The 14052-nt window shown below is 41.4% G+C and overlaps 1 protein-coding gene across 4 annotated transcripts in view; it reads left to right on the top strand.

Annotated features, from left to right (window-relative positions):
* Positions 1-14052, top strand: part of GLI3 (GLI family zinc finger 3) — a 192929-nt gene that overhangs the window by 42772 nt on the left and 136105 nt on the right. The window contains exon 1 of one of the 4 annotated variants that reach the window (XM_083188517.1): positions 13442-13812. The exons of the other annotated variants lie outside the window; for them this stretch is intronic. The gene's annotated coding sequence lies outside the window, so the exon portion shown is untranslated. Of the gene's footprint in view, positions 1-13441; positions 13813-14052 lie in introns of those variants that run through there. 4 annotated transcript variants of the gene reach the window in all.

Below are 14052 nucleotides of genomic sequence, written 5' to 3'. Positions count from 1 at the left end.
TTGTTGGTAAGGTTGAGTAATTAAAAAAAAATTCTGGAGGAAAGACCGAATCACTGCCTCTGCCTGATAGACAGGGGTGGGGACGGCTGGCGTTTCTGGAAATGAGCATGTTTCTCCCTCCATTTTCATGGGAGTGGCAAGGCCCAGGTCTGCGTACCAGGGCGCACAATTCTTGGCCTCACAAGGTGACCTGTGATAGCCAGCCTTTTTAAGCTAAGGCAAATTATTGATACCTTTTTGTAAGTGCAGTTACAGCAGTATGGATATGGCAGCTATACGCTACTGGTCCACAGTGCATTAAGCAAACCAAATATACAATCAAATGATACATAAAACAATAATGATACTCAATTGGGCTTGCTTATGTGAGATGATAGAAAGTGAGACAGGCAATTGCACAGAAAGAGCAGATAACTTGTGTGATTTGAACCCTGAGGATAAAACACAGTTAAATGCAGGGCTGGCCCAAGGCCAGTGTTTTGGTAAACATATATACCTTTAGCACTGGAGTCCTTTTCCATGTGCTGAAGGCATTTGCCTGAAAAAAATTAAGGGGGTGTGGTCTCATGAGGAAAGTCCAATTGTAGTGCTTGTTACACAGTAAACCCACAATTTTAGTTCTCCTTACACTATGCCCACAGTTGTACTGCCCCTTACATTATGCCCACAGTTGTAGTGCCCCTCATGTGAGACCCGTGCTATGGAGATTAAAAAGCAGACTGTGTTAACTACAGAGGAAGAGAAAGAGGCTATGAAATAAAATGCTGATATATGTAAAATAAACAGATTTCAGTGTTCGCTTCTATGACTACTTCCTCTTCACTACCTCTGTCAGCCGGAGTTCCACAAGGCTCAGTTTTAGGTCCTCTGCTTTTCTCAATCTATACCTCATCTCTTGGCAAACTAATCCTCTGTTTCAAATTTCAGTATCACTTGTATTATTTATTTATTTATTAACCGTTTCCTTTATAGCGCAGCATATTCTGTTGCACTTTACAAAGGAGACAGTGATACAACAAACAGGGTATTTACAGACAGTCAAAAGGTAGGAGGGCCCTGCTCTATGTGGACAATACTCAAATGTAACCTCAAAGTTGTCACCAGTGGTTTTGGACCGAGTCTCTGAATGCCTCTCTGCCATCTCATCTTTGTTGTCTTCTTGCCACCTCAAATTCAATATTTCCAAAATGGAATTAATTATATTCCCACCAGCCAAGAACAGTTACCATCCTATTATCTCCAAAACTGTTAACAACTCGACAACCTACCCTACCCCACAAGCTCGCAGCCTAGGGGTCATCCTCGACACTGAACTGTCCTTTGTTCACCACATTCAATCTGTCTCCAAGTCATGTTACATGCTTTTAAAAAAAACATATCCAAAATACGACCCTATCTCACACAAGACACTACTAAATCTCTTATCCATGCACTCATTATATCCCGCATTGACTATTGCAATAGTCTCCTAACTGGTCTTCCCAAAAACAGACTCTCGGCACTGCAATCCATTCTAAATGCTGCTGCTAGGCTGATCTTCCCAGCTACATGCTCATCGTCTGCTGATCTGCTGTGCCAGTCCCTCCATTGGTTGCCCATATTCTAATGTATTCAATATAAAATACTTCTACCCACATATAAATCTATTAACTATACTACACCAGCATCTATCTCTTTATTCAGCTCAAAATATCTCCCAATTCGATCACTCCGCTCTTCACAGGATCTGCATCTGTCTTGTGCACGGATCACTAGCTTCCATTCACTATTACAGGACTTTCATTGGGCTGCTCCCACCCTATGGAATGCCCTTCCACGCACAATAAGACTCTCCACTAGCTTCCAAACCTTTCCCTGAAAACTCACCTCTTCGGGCAAGCCTATCATATTTAAATTCCACACTCATAACCCTCTGAGGCACTTATGCAATATACAGCTTTTCTTCTGGACTTGCAACTTGGTGGGACTGCTATGCTATTACTGGTGTTTGTCCTTGTGTTTCCTTCCTATGTCCCTATAGATTGTAAGCTTGCAGAAGGGCCCTCTTACCTCCATGTCTGTCTGTTGTTACCCAGCATGTTTTATCTCTGTTTACTATTGTACAGTGCATCGTAATCAGCTGCGCTAAGAATCTGTAAATAAATAATAAAGTTGCACTTTCTCTTTTACATATACAGTATGCACAGCACACAGGCCAGCTGTTTGTCCTTGAACTGTATGTGGTAATTAACACTTTGTTTAGTAATTTACTTAATACAGTAGTTGCCATCCTCTGTGCCTCATTGATGTGAGGTGAGCATGCAAGTACAATATAAGGTCTGCCACAACAAGTAACACACTACCTTTTTAAAGACTACATAAATCAGCCTTTTCACCTGTGACTTTTTTCTAAAGTGAATGTCTGTGGATGCTTTTGTGCAACACTTTATTGTGTCTTCCCATTTAAATGTAGATTCCTTTTTTTCCCTTTTTCTGATATGCTGCACATCTTCAGCAAAGAAATGTTAATCAGTCTGTCTTTTGTAGCAGCGTACTTGTGTGATAAAATATTTATTGCTGTTGTAAGACATCGTTTGTGTTCTGGTAATAGCTTGGTAGATGCTGTATATAAAAGATTGCCTACATATATTTTTTCATGTACTGTACCAAGAAAGTGCTGTTTTCTGATGTTTCTTTTTTTTTTTAAGCAGGAAAATGTCCCCCCCCCCCCACCCCCCCGGAAAGGTCTTGGTTAATAAGAAAGGTATTTGTTTGCCATTAAAGGGTAACTTTATCCATGGGATGAAGTTAACTTATCTCTGTGAACTTTGGATACTTAAATATGGAATAATGCTTTAATGCTTTCTTTAAATATATATTCAGGGCCTGATTCAAAGATATATGCACACATCACTGCCAACTGGATTTGGACAGAGTTGCCCACCAAAGACTTTTCCAATTCCCAGCGGCTGCGAACAAAAACACAGCATCTGTCACAGATCAGTCCATTATCTGATTTCTGAGTAGTCCTATGGCAGTGCAACATGGCCATAGGGAGCAAGGCGCTGGACACTTTGCAGGGGTCACAGTAGCAGCCTCAAGACCACCCCCAAAATAGTTGAGACCATCGCAAGACCATTGCGGCACCAATAATTGTTCAACTGAAAAAAATGTAGGCCATTTGGATATGATTTAATATTACCAATATTATTCTGAAACACGAAAGCAATTGGAATATGATTTTAAGCCTAAGCATACTAACGCAAGATTTATTCTATAGAAAACAGAGGCTAAATTAAATATACCAAATGCTTAATCGCAATTTTTCTGAAGTGGAATTTTTAAAGTTGGCAAGTTCTCAGAATATCCTGGACAGTAAAGGACCCCATACACTAGGGCAGGGCTGGGCAATTGCGGCCCTCTAGATGTTGAGGAACTGCACATCCCAGCATGCCTTGCATCAGTTTCAGCATGGCCACATAGCAAAACTAATGCAAAGCATCCTGGGATGTGTAGTTCTTCAACATCTGGAGGGCCGCAATTGCCCAGCCCTGCACTAGGGTGATATAAATGCGATTTTGGCAATTCACATGCGGTTTTAGCAATAAATCACATGTACAATGCCCAGATTGTATGTACATGACAGGAGGTGCGGTGCAATGCGTGTTCCCATGCGCATTGCATCGCACCACCAAGGTCGTACCCACCGCCGGAGAAATCCGGACCATAAAAAGATTTGCCAAACAGAATCATAGCCCTCTCCACCACCATATAATTGTGGAGTAGTCTGCATTTTGTCTAGTGTTCATGCAGTATATTGATAACGATATCCTCCATCATCCGAACATACAGTCAAATTTTCACCTGTATCGTCGACGACTGCAGGTTTAGCATGGAGGCAGCGGTGTAGCTAGGTGCCACGGTGCCTGGAGCAAGGGCATGTTTCGCGCCCCCCCCTTTCCCGATTTGTAGTAGGAAGGGCTCTTGCAAAAAGGGGATGCGGCCTAACATTATACCACACACCGTAATGCCCATTGCACTTAAAGCCACATGCTGTGATGCCAATTACACATAAGGTCACACATGATGCTCATTACATACTATATAACAAACCGTAATGCCTATTAAACGTCACACAGACATTACATAGTATAATGCCCATTATACATTATGCCACACACCATAATGCCTATTACACACTGCGCCCCACACTGTGATGCCAATTACACATTGTGCCTTACACCATGATGCCCATTACACATTATGCCTCACACCGTGATGCCCATTAGATGTTGCGCCTCACACCGTGATGCCCATTACACACTATTTGACACACTGTAATGCCCATTACATATTATACGGCACAGGATAGACAGGGGGGGCAAAGATGGACAGATAGAACATAGATAGAAAGATGGACGAGGGGAGGGGGAGCACAGATGGATGGATCAAGGGGAGCATAGACAGATGGGGACAAAGTACCATGTTGGGGGACAGACTGACAGATGGATGGAGGGGAAGCATAGACAGAGGGAAGAGTTGGGGGGGCAAAGACAAACAGATGCTGGGATGCTCACCATTACTTTCTCTCCTTCATCAGACAATGGCAGCGGCTCCTCCTCCCTGTGCGAAGCAAAGGCGTCAGCAGTGTGTCCTCTCCCTCTTCTCCCCCCTTCATGGTGAGGCTATGGGCAGAAGTGTGGGCAGAATGCTTATCCCCCACCAGCTACTTCTCAGGTGAAGTGATTTAGGGTATTGGGGCGAGTCTGTCACCACTCTGCCAGGTGGACAAGCACATTCCCGCAGCTGGATCCCAGCAGGTGCCCCCTTTGATTGACAGCTGGCTGTGACGTCAGAAGTGCGGCTAGTCCCCACCCCACACACCGCGCGGCTCCGGGCTGCGGCTAGTCCCCCCCCCATGCGCACGCCTATGCCTGGGATGCCTGGCTAGGAGACGTGCACTGCTATTTAAAATTCACATCTCCCATTAGACCGCGCTAGCCAATAGGCGCACGCGGTCCAGCAGCCACCAGTTGATTGGCTGCTGGTCCGCAAGCGCCTATTGGCTAGCGGTCCAGCAGGAGAGGTGAATTTTAAATAGCACCGCGTCACGGTCTCCCACAGCGAGGACTCGCCGGGAGCCAGCGAGGGAGATGGCGGCGGCGCAGCAGGGGAGCGGGCGAGTTGGCGGTGCCGGCGCAGCTCCGGTGCCATGATACCTTCCTGCGCCCGGAGCTGGTGCTCCACCGGCACCGCCCTCGCTACGCCTCTGCATGGAGGCCAGGTGACGCCACTGAGCGATGCATATAGTTACATAGTAGGTGAGGCTGAATAAAGACTTGCATCCATCTAGTTCAACCTATATTTATAGTAGCTTATCGTTCAGTGGCCCTTATTCTGGTTCACTCGCAAAGGCAAATTCCTTCTCAAATGGACAAAACCATGTGCACTGCAGGGGGGACAGATGTAATGTGTGCAGAGAGAATTAGATTTGGGTGGGGTTTTACTTCAAAGTGAGATCTATATTGCAGTGTAAAAATAAAGCAGTCAGTATTTTCCCTGCACAGAAATAAAATAACTCAACCAAATCTAAATCTCTCTACAATGTTACATCTGCCCCCCTGCAGTGCACATGGTTTTGTCCATTTGGAAGGAATTTGCATTTGCGAGTGAACCAGAATAAGGGACAGTGTGTATGCACCATATAGTTTGCCTGGGAAGTCTGCTGATATTGTTTATACCATCACTTGGGGAGTGAATTGCATAGTGTGTACCCAGCTGTAGGATTACACATAAGCACAATTTACTTAATTTAATATTTTTTGCATATTTTCTCAGTAAGACACTATTGGCCTTGGGGTGCTATGAAAAACATGCTGATACTCTAGGGCACCATGATTCATGAATGTTTGGGAATCATGTTTTTTGCCAAGGAATTCTTGCAAAGTTAATTTGTATAAATCTGCTAATATGAACAGTGCATGCCTTTTACCTGTTCCTATATATGGAAACTTTCTAAACCGTTCTGTAAAATATTCTCCATCCTTCTTTGGCTGCTACATTTCATACATACTTCCAGTGGGATTTGGCCTCCTGTGCTAACAATACTAGCCTAAACATAGCACACACCACAAAATCACATGACTTCCACTGTCCTATCACTAGTCATAGATGAGAAATTCCGCATATACGAATTGAAGATAGAATAGCACAGTAGAATGTGGAATCAAAAGCGGAACTGACGATCGTTCCATCAGAACTGTTCACTATGTAACTGTTTTACTGCAAAATGTGATTTTTCCTAGTAGTTTTTCACAGTTTTTTTGAGCCGACTTGTGTCGACAGGCGGTATTTCATATCCTACCATCCCCTATGGTGTGGTGGGTGAATCAAATAGTTTCCTGAGGGCAGCGAGGCAACAGGCCTGAAGCATGGTGAGTGCAAAGTGCCCAAAGCACTTAGAAGGTGTACATTTATTTATTTACAGTTTCTTATATAGTGCAGCAGATTCCGTAGCGCTTTACAATAGACATAGACAATAGACAAAAAAAAATTAAAAAAAATAATCATGTAAGTGTCTAAGTTTTGATAACTGAAGTCTAACAGGTGTCACAGCTTTAACCCACATATGCTTCAGGCTCTTCCGGCGGAAATATGGAGACAAAAAATGTCTTCGTGCACAAATATTTAATAAATAAGCTGCCTGCTGGCACATGCCAAGCGTCTGTGCCAACACACACATGTTGCAGCTGTTCTTTCATAAGATGCTTGGTTACAGATGCTGGATTAAGGCTGTGTTTACATGCTCTACAGATGCACAGTCTGATTTATTTTGTGGTCTTAGAACAAATTGTTCAGACGCAGACTTAGCATCCAAACTGATATGTCATGCTTCTTGTGTTTAGAACTTTTTTTTTACACCTTTTGGCACTTCTTTGTGAATTCTTTAGTACTTTGGTATCACATCATTGACTCCACTCACTAAGGGTGTGATGTACTGTACTAAGCATTGAAAAGCGAGTGATAACCCACCAGCCAATCAACTCCTACCTGTCATTATTCAAACCCAGACTGTGACATGACAACTAGGAGCTGATTGGCTGGTACTGTAACCCTCTTTTTAAGCTTAGTACATCTGGCCCTAAGTGCAAATATAATATAAAACTTTCAAATTCTTTCTTTGAAACCTTTATCCTGAAGGTCACACTATGAGTGTAATGGCACAATAACAGTGCATCACTGCAATTAGAACAGAGCAGAATGAGGGCCATCTTAATGTATAGGTATACTGGGTAACTGCCCAGGGTCCCATGATTCTAGGAGCCATTGCCCAAGAGAGGGCTGGGCCGGGGGATATATATATTGCCCCCCCCCCCCCCCCCCCAGGCTGGTGCCTTCAAATCTTCTTGAAAGGCAAGTAAAGAATGCTGTCCAGCTGCTCTGATTGTAAAATGTACACCCCATCACAATGGTCAGATAGAATTCTCTATATGGTTTATACCTGGATGCTTTATTTTTGACTGCTTTGTTTTCCTGACTGTAGAAACACTCTTTCCTACTATGTGTGCCAAGTTAAATGTCTGAATACTATGTGTAGCGGAGTCAGCATTCTTACACCTTCACCTTCTAATTTATAAGATCCGAAAAGAAGTGACATGCTCCATCCTGCTCAGAGACTGAATATTCCCAGTATTATAATTTTATGATACTGATGTTGGCATTCTTTGATAATATTGCCAAAATGCATGTATGAGCTAGAAGTGTGTATGAAGTTGAGAGAGGATTGTTTTTGTGCTTATAGCTTTCTGCCATAAAATATTTAGTAAAATGATAGGTTTAGTTTAGATAATAGTTTGATCCAAACTTGCAAGAGAGCATAAATTAGTGTGATCACTATATACAGTATGCAATTACTTCACATTGAGGTATTCACAAAGGAAGTACATTCCAGGGATGCAATGGGAGGAACAAAAAGATTTACTATGAAATATAGACGTATACTCTGTACAGTATTATGTTCTGGAGACTAGTGCCACCATAGGAAGAATACTTCGATTAAGCAGAGACATATTTTGTCCCAAAATATTTATCCTAGAGAGCCAATTGGGGTTTGAGTTAAAAGGATGTGGTCAGTATTCCAAAAGTCAGAATACTGACAGCTGGATCTCAGTGATCAGATTCCACAGACGTGTCTTTATATATCCGGCTTCAGTACACCATGCAGCGCAAGAGTGTGCAGTCAGGTCCCGTGCAGCTCTGCTAAGTCAAGCATCTTTTTTCTGCCAAAAGATTCTCGCGCTATCTGGTGTGCCAAGAGGGGTGGCTACAGGTTCATTACCGATAACCTGGCACCATTGGTTCCAGCACAATGCTGGGTTAGCCATTTTGCTGGATTGCCAGTGTAACATTCAGTGGCATTCCAATGGTTTACTTCCCCTCCTTCCTCCCCACACCTAAACCTCATCCGCCAGCAGCATGACTCACTCCCACAGCCAAACTGTGCGCCCGATGTGTCTGGAAGAAAAGAGATGCTGGGAAATTGAGGTTGTATATGTATTTTATGTATACAAAATGCTACTATGTAGCAGCCACAGCTTTAGTCAATGCAAAGTTGTGTTCAGTATACTGATTCAGTTGCACCCAGATAGTGTTACATATCTAATTAATCACAGTCTCCTGGTGCACCCTAGTCACGACTAAGTTGTATCTTCTACAACAACAGACACTCAATGTTAGCTGTATTGATTTGATCTGAGCTATAATCGTTCAGTATATGGCCAATTTAAGTCTACTGAAGGATGTTGCATATTATTTCTTTGTGTGAAATAGCTTATAAGGTTGTCTATCTTGCAAATGTAAATGCAAAGTGAAAAGTTGTTTCGGGTATGGTAACATTCAAATTAAGCAATGTGGTGTCTTTTAACAACTTCACATTTCAAATTAGCCACAAAACATAATTTCGGAGGACACATTGTTTGCAAACAAAAACAAGTAGGCACATAATTTGTGGTACAGCTGCATTGTGCCAAGTAATGTGAACTCTGTGACAAAACACAGTAATCACAACTGAAGTTTCTTGAACGTTTTCCCCAATACAGTTCTAATAAAAATGGATAACACATTTGTCCAGTATATTACCAAATGAAAAGAACAATATAAAATATATTTAGAAATAAACATGCCATCCATAAAAAAGCCAACAGAGTAAAAAAGCGAAAATGGTTTGTGTTACTATGATGCCAACCACCACCACCTACCTGTTCAAGCATCCGCTATATAAAAATATTGGAAATGTTTAGTGCAAATGTTTAATACTGGGACTGTCCCTGGATATTAGGGACAGTTTGGAACTATGTAAGTCACAAAGAATATTATTGAGATGAACTAATATCTGTATTTAAAAGGGTTTTCACGCTTCACTGTTGTAGTTAAACTGCTTACTGCAGAGCTAATTATCTGGTTTAAGCAGCTTGAGCAGGTAAATCCAACAGCCTCCCCGGTGTTAACCCTCTCTGTCCAGCAGTGGTTATTACCACACTGTCAGAGTTAGACGCAGAAGGGCTTAGACTGTCATCCATTTCCCCTTAGGTATTAAATACCCTGTAAGATGACTCAAACTGTTACTTAATGATAAGAACAAATACATAGACAAAAATGGCATGTTGTGTCTCCAATGGGACATATTTATTTCTTCTTGTGTTGTTTAGTTATACTTGGGGTTTCCCCTTTTGATGTGCTTAATTAGCTGCTTTCTATAACGATAACTAGCTTTCTTTATAAAAAGCTTTGTAAAATTCTTACATAAAACCAAAATGCAAATTGCTGAAAAAAAAGGAATATAATATTAGCTGCAATGAAATGAAGGCATTCTATTTAGTATCAAAGTTAAGAGTCCAGTAATTAATTATTTTGAGAAATATAACAACTTTCCTATTGTACTTCACTAGTGGCTTCCCCAGGCTGTGAAGAGCTTTGATTCTGAGTAAATACTTAACAATAAGCAAAACAGTTATATTTTATGTATCATTTGTATTATTATTTACTTTAGACCAATTGTCTATTTGTCATGTTACCAATGGTATTGATTGCTTATAAAACACAAGTAGATGCATAACTTTTTTTAATGAAATATCTGTAGAAAGGTGCAGGTAATTTCTTACGAACAAACAGCTGCATTCATAGCAAAAAATAGATACCGGTAAAAATAAAATACACTTTTAGAACCACCTCTATGTATGCAAATGTGGTTGAAGCTGGTACAGGAGTTGGACTGGCAGAGGGAAGGAGTTGGACAGGCAGAGGGAAGGAGTTGGGCACACAGAGGCAAGAAGATGGACTGGCAGAGGCAAGGAGTTGGACAGGCAGAGGGAAGGAGTTGGGCAGGCAGTGTGAATGAGTTGGGCAGGCAGAAGGAAGGAGTTGGGCTGACAGGGTGAAGGAGTTTGACAGGAGGAAGCCTGCACATTTCAATCTATGGCTGTGTCTTCACATTTTTTAGCAGGATTCAGTTGAACAGGAGCTGTTTAGCAGGATGCATACTCATGAGCATAAATACACAAGCCTGCTGGATCCTGCTAAAACGCAATGTGTAGACATAAGAATCTGCACCCTACTAAACAGGATCCTGTTCAAATTCATCCAACTAAAACACAATGTGCAGATGCAGCCTACTTAAGGTTCACCTTAAGTTTGAGTTGGCATCAGTTATTCATCTTGAAGTATGCTGGCTGGACAATTGAGGCACACTGGTGAAAAATTTATGTGTTTTGGTACACTTCATAAATACTATAATATCCAATTCCTTCTGACAGTGACACTACATATAAGTGAGTTCTGATGTCATCACTTCAACATTTGTTATTAATGTTGTAGTCATGCCAAACAGACCCTCTTGCCATGCCAGGCTCATTGAGGCTGTTTTTGTAAAAAATACATTTTAGTGATGCAACTAGAACTGTGTGTGACTCATATACGAAGCACTATGTCTGTTGGGTGGTTTGTTGGGAGGGTGGTTTGAAGAAACTCCTCTGTGAGAAAAGTAAATGAAGCAGGAGGAGCTCAGTGAGAGAAGGCTAAGCCCTGTAGGTACCACTTTGAAAACTTTGCGAATCATCTGGTGTGCAGAGGGATGCATGTGAAGGTTATATAATATCTATTTATGCATCACTTAATTGTGTTATACATATGGTAGTTGGTATGCTGCTGTGTGTGTTTAGCTTTATCTGTGATGTTGTGATTAGCTAAATATCTGTATTAACAGAATGTTCTTCATTCTGGGTAAAGGAATCCCTTTACTTATGGCAAGAAATGCCAAATGTATTTTCCTTCAGTTTTTTTCTTTTTTTATGTCAAAGTGGAACCATACAGTTAAACCATAGTATTTTATGGCTGAAAAGTCTGTGACTTGTTATCAGTTTGAGGAATCTCAGAAAACATGGCATTATAAGGACCTGAGGTGTGCACTCTGAATTTATGAAAGCCAGATGTGTACTATGGAAAGGACTCCTCATTTCAAAGAGAACAGATGAATATGTTGATAAATTTTAAAAATACGACATTTAAGCCGAGACCTCAATCACTATAGTGCTTCCATTAAAGATGGTTTTATTTTTTACTTTAACTGTTATCATATGGTAACAGAAGCAAAACTTTACCATTTGACCTACTAAATGCTATATTGCATCTTGTGCTCAAGTCCTAAAGAATTAAGCTTCAATTTGGCATAACCATTTAAACAAGTTAGACAAAGGGGGAAATTCAACTGCCAGTGAGTCCATTCACCCGAATGAATCAGCACGGCAATAACTGCACTGTACAGCATCTCAATCTAATTTGCCCTTCGTCCGGCCAGGCTGAGATGTACTTCTTGAATGCCTACACTTTATACGACTATACACCTATTATTCTAAATTACTCACATTTATACAATTGAACCGCTTATGCCGGCGCCATGCTAGATGTGGAATATGCGACTGAAAATGGGTACTCATGACTAGGTTTCAAGTAATGCTTCTTGTTCTCAGGATGCTTCATACAAATGTGCAATTCCCACGCAGTTACACCCATCATGGAGCAGCAACTGAGATATATACTGGCTCATGTTTGCTCTGAGATATATTGCACATGCAGCATGTGACTGTATGGCCTGTATGTCCAAATAAATGTCCAAATAAATCTCATGCACATTGCATTAGAAACGAGTTTGCCGTGTGATTTAGTAGTGCTGTAGTTGAGTGCTAGAAATGGAGCAGGGATATAAGGTATGTGTAGGAATCACCGAGCAGGAGACCACCTGATCCATCTTTTTCTTCATTTGAAAGTGAATTGAACCACTGTCCATATAAATAATTAGGAGATGGAATTTTGGGGGAGAGGTATCAAACTTTGGAAAGAGCTAAAGTGGAGAGAGAGAAAGATAAAGTACAAACCAATTTGCTCCTAACTGTCATTTCCAAACAACCTGCTAAAATGACAGGAGCTGATTGATTAGTACTTTATCGCTCTACAAGATGTAAAAAAAAAAAGGGGGACATTTGTCACTACAGTGGTTCTGGAACATACTGCATGAACAGTGCTCCTCGGAGGTAAACGTGTCCGCTTCTGTTAGTACACTGTGACAAATGCAGTGAATGGCTGGAACCTGCTACTTTTCTGGGATAGACTCACACACTGACTTCAGTGGATGTGATTTAATGATGGAGACGAGTTTCCTTAGTAAACCAAATTTAGAGTACTGGAATGCTTATCTTATATCCAGACCTTGAACATAAAAGGCATTTTATACCAGCAATTGTTCATTTAATGAGCAATTGCAGAGTACAGGACGGCTAAGGGATTGAGCTCCACGCACCATTATTGCAAGAAGTATTTCGAAATACCAGAAATAGGACGTAAGCTCTGATCAGGGAGAGTGTGAGCACAATTACCTTCTTTTCAAATCCTTCTGTGACACTGCGGGAGGAAAAAGGACTTTGAAACTTGAAAGGAAAGAGCTTGCTTTCAACCTCAAAAGCTAGGAGGAAAGGGCTCTGAAATTTGCTCAGTATTCCCAATTCACCATTAGCCTGTTTCTTCCTTTAGCCTCAAGGCATTCTCCGCTATTTGAAAAGATGTTAAGAAATTCAGTCACAATAGAGAGCCTAGTTTTGAACATGTTTCACTCGGTCCATTGAGGTCTGGTCTTCAGCCTTTGTGTGGGGTGAATTGAGCTGAGCAGCTCTCTGGCTGGGGAGAGGTGAATGAGCAGTCTCTGTGCAGTCGCAAATTTGGCAAAGAATAGATTCCCCTTCCTCTGTATGATAATATGCTATATGCATTCCTGTACAGCCCCTCTACTGGCAATCTGCGAGCACAACTTGAGCTAAAGTTAATGGCTGCTGCTCCCTGCTTCCCAGAAACTCCATGTCAAGTTTGCCTTGTTGAAGTTGCTGTTGACCTCTCAAAACTGTCAGCGTTAACCTCTTAAAAAATAATAATAAAAAGAATACAAAGCGATTATTTATATAGCATAAGCCAAAATAATGAACCTCTCCTTTGCGACAGACAGTTGTGACAATGTGACACTAGTTTGATTTAACTGTAGCCGGCTGACCCCTAAAACAGGGAAGGATTGTTCAATGAGGAGAGTTCACTTGCAGGAACTCCACAGGAATACTAATGAGCTTGTTAAATTTAGCATGGTACCAAGCACTCAACTTCTATTGGGGGAAGCTGTGTTCCTACGAGAGCCAGGAAGAGGGAGATCCTGAGAAAGTGCTGAATATCTGCACAAGTAGGACATGTCATTGAAAGAATAAACTCGTACAGTGAGACACGCTGGTTCTCCATGTTTTTGTGAGTATTATGTATTATTATGGTCTAGACATTAATGGTTCCTAACTGTTCATGAGAATGGTATGTCATAGTATAATGTACATGCATGCCTGCTACATGCCTACTTACTTATTGCTTCCAGGGTGGCACTGTATATAACTAACAACCCTTTGCCAATTCTGCATTGGGAACACCGTTTTCCACATATACTTCATATACTTTATATACTTCATTCAACTTTATATACTTCATTCATTGCTG

The sequence above is a fragment of the Crinia signifera genome, chromosome 5 (genome assembly GCF_055691185.1).
Source record: "Crinia signifera chromosome 5, ASM5569118v1, whole genome shotgun sequence".
Classification (NCBI taxonomy): Eukaryota; Metazoa; Chordata; class Amphibia; order Anura; family Myobatrachidae; genus Crinia; species Crinia signifera.
This window is presented reverse-complemented; position numbering and strand designations above follow the sequence as displayed.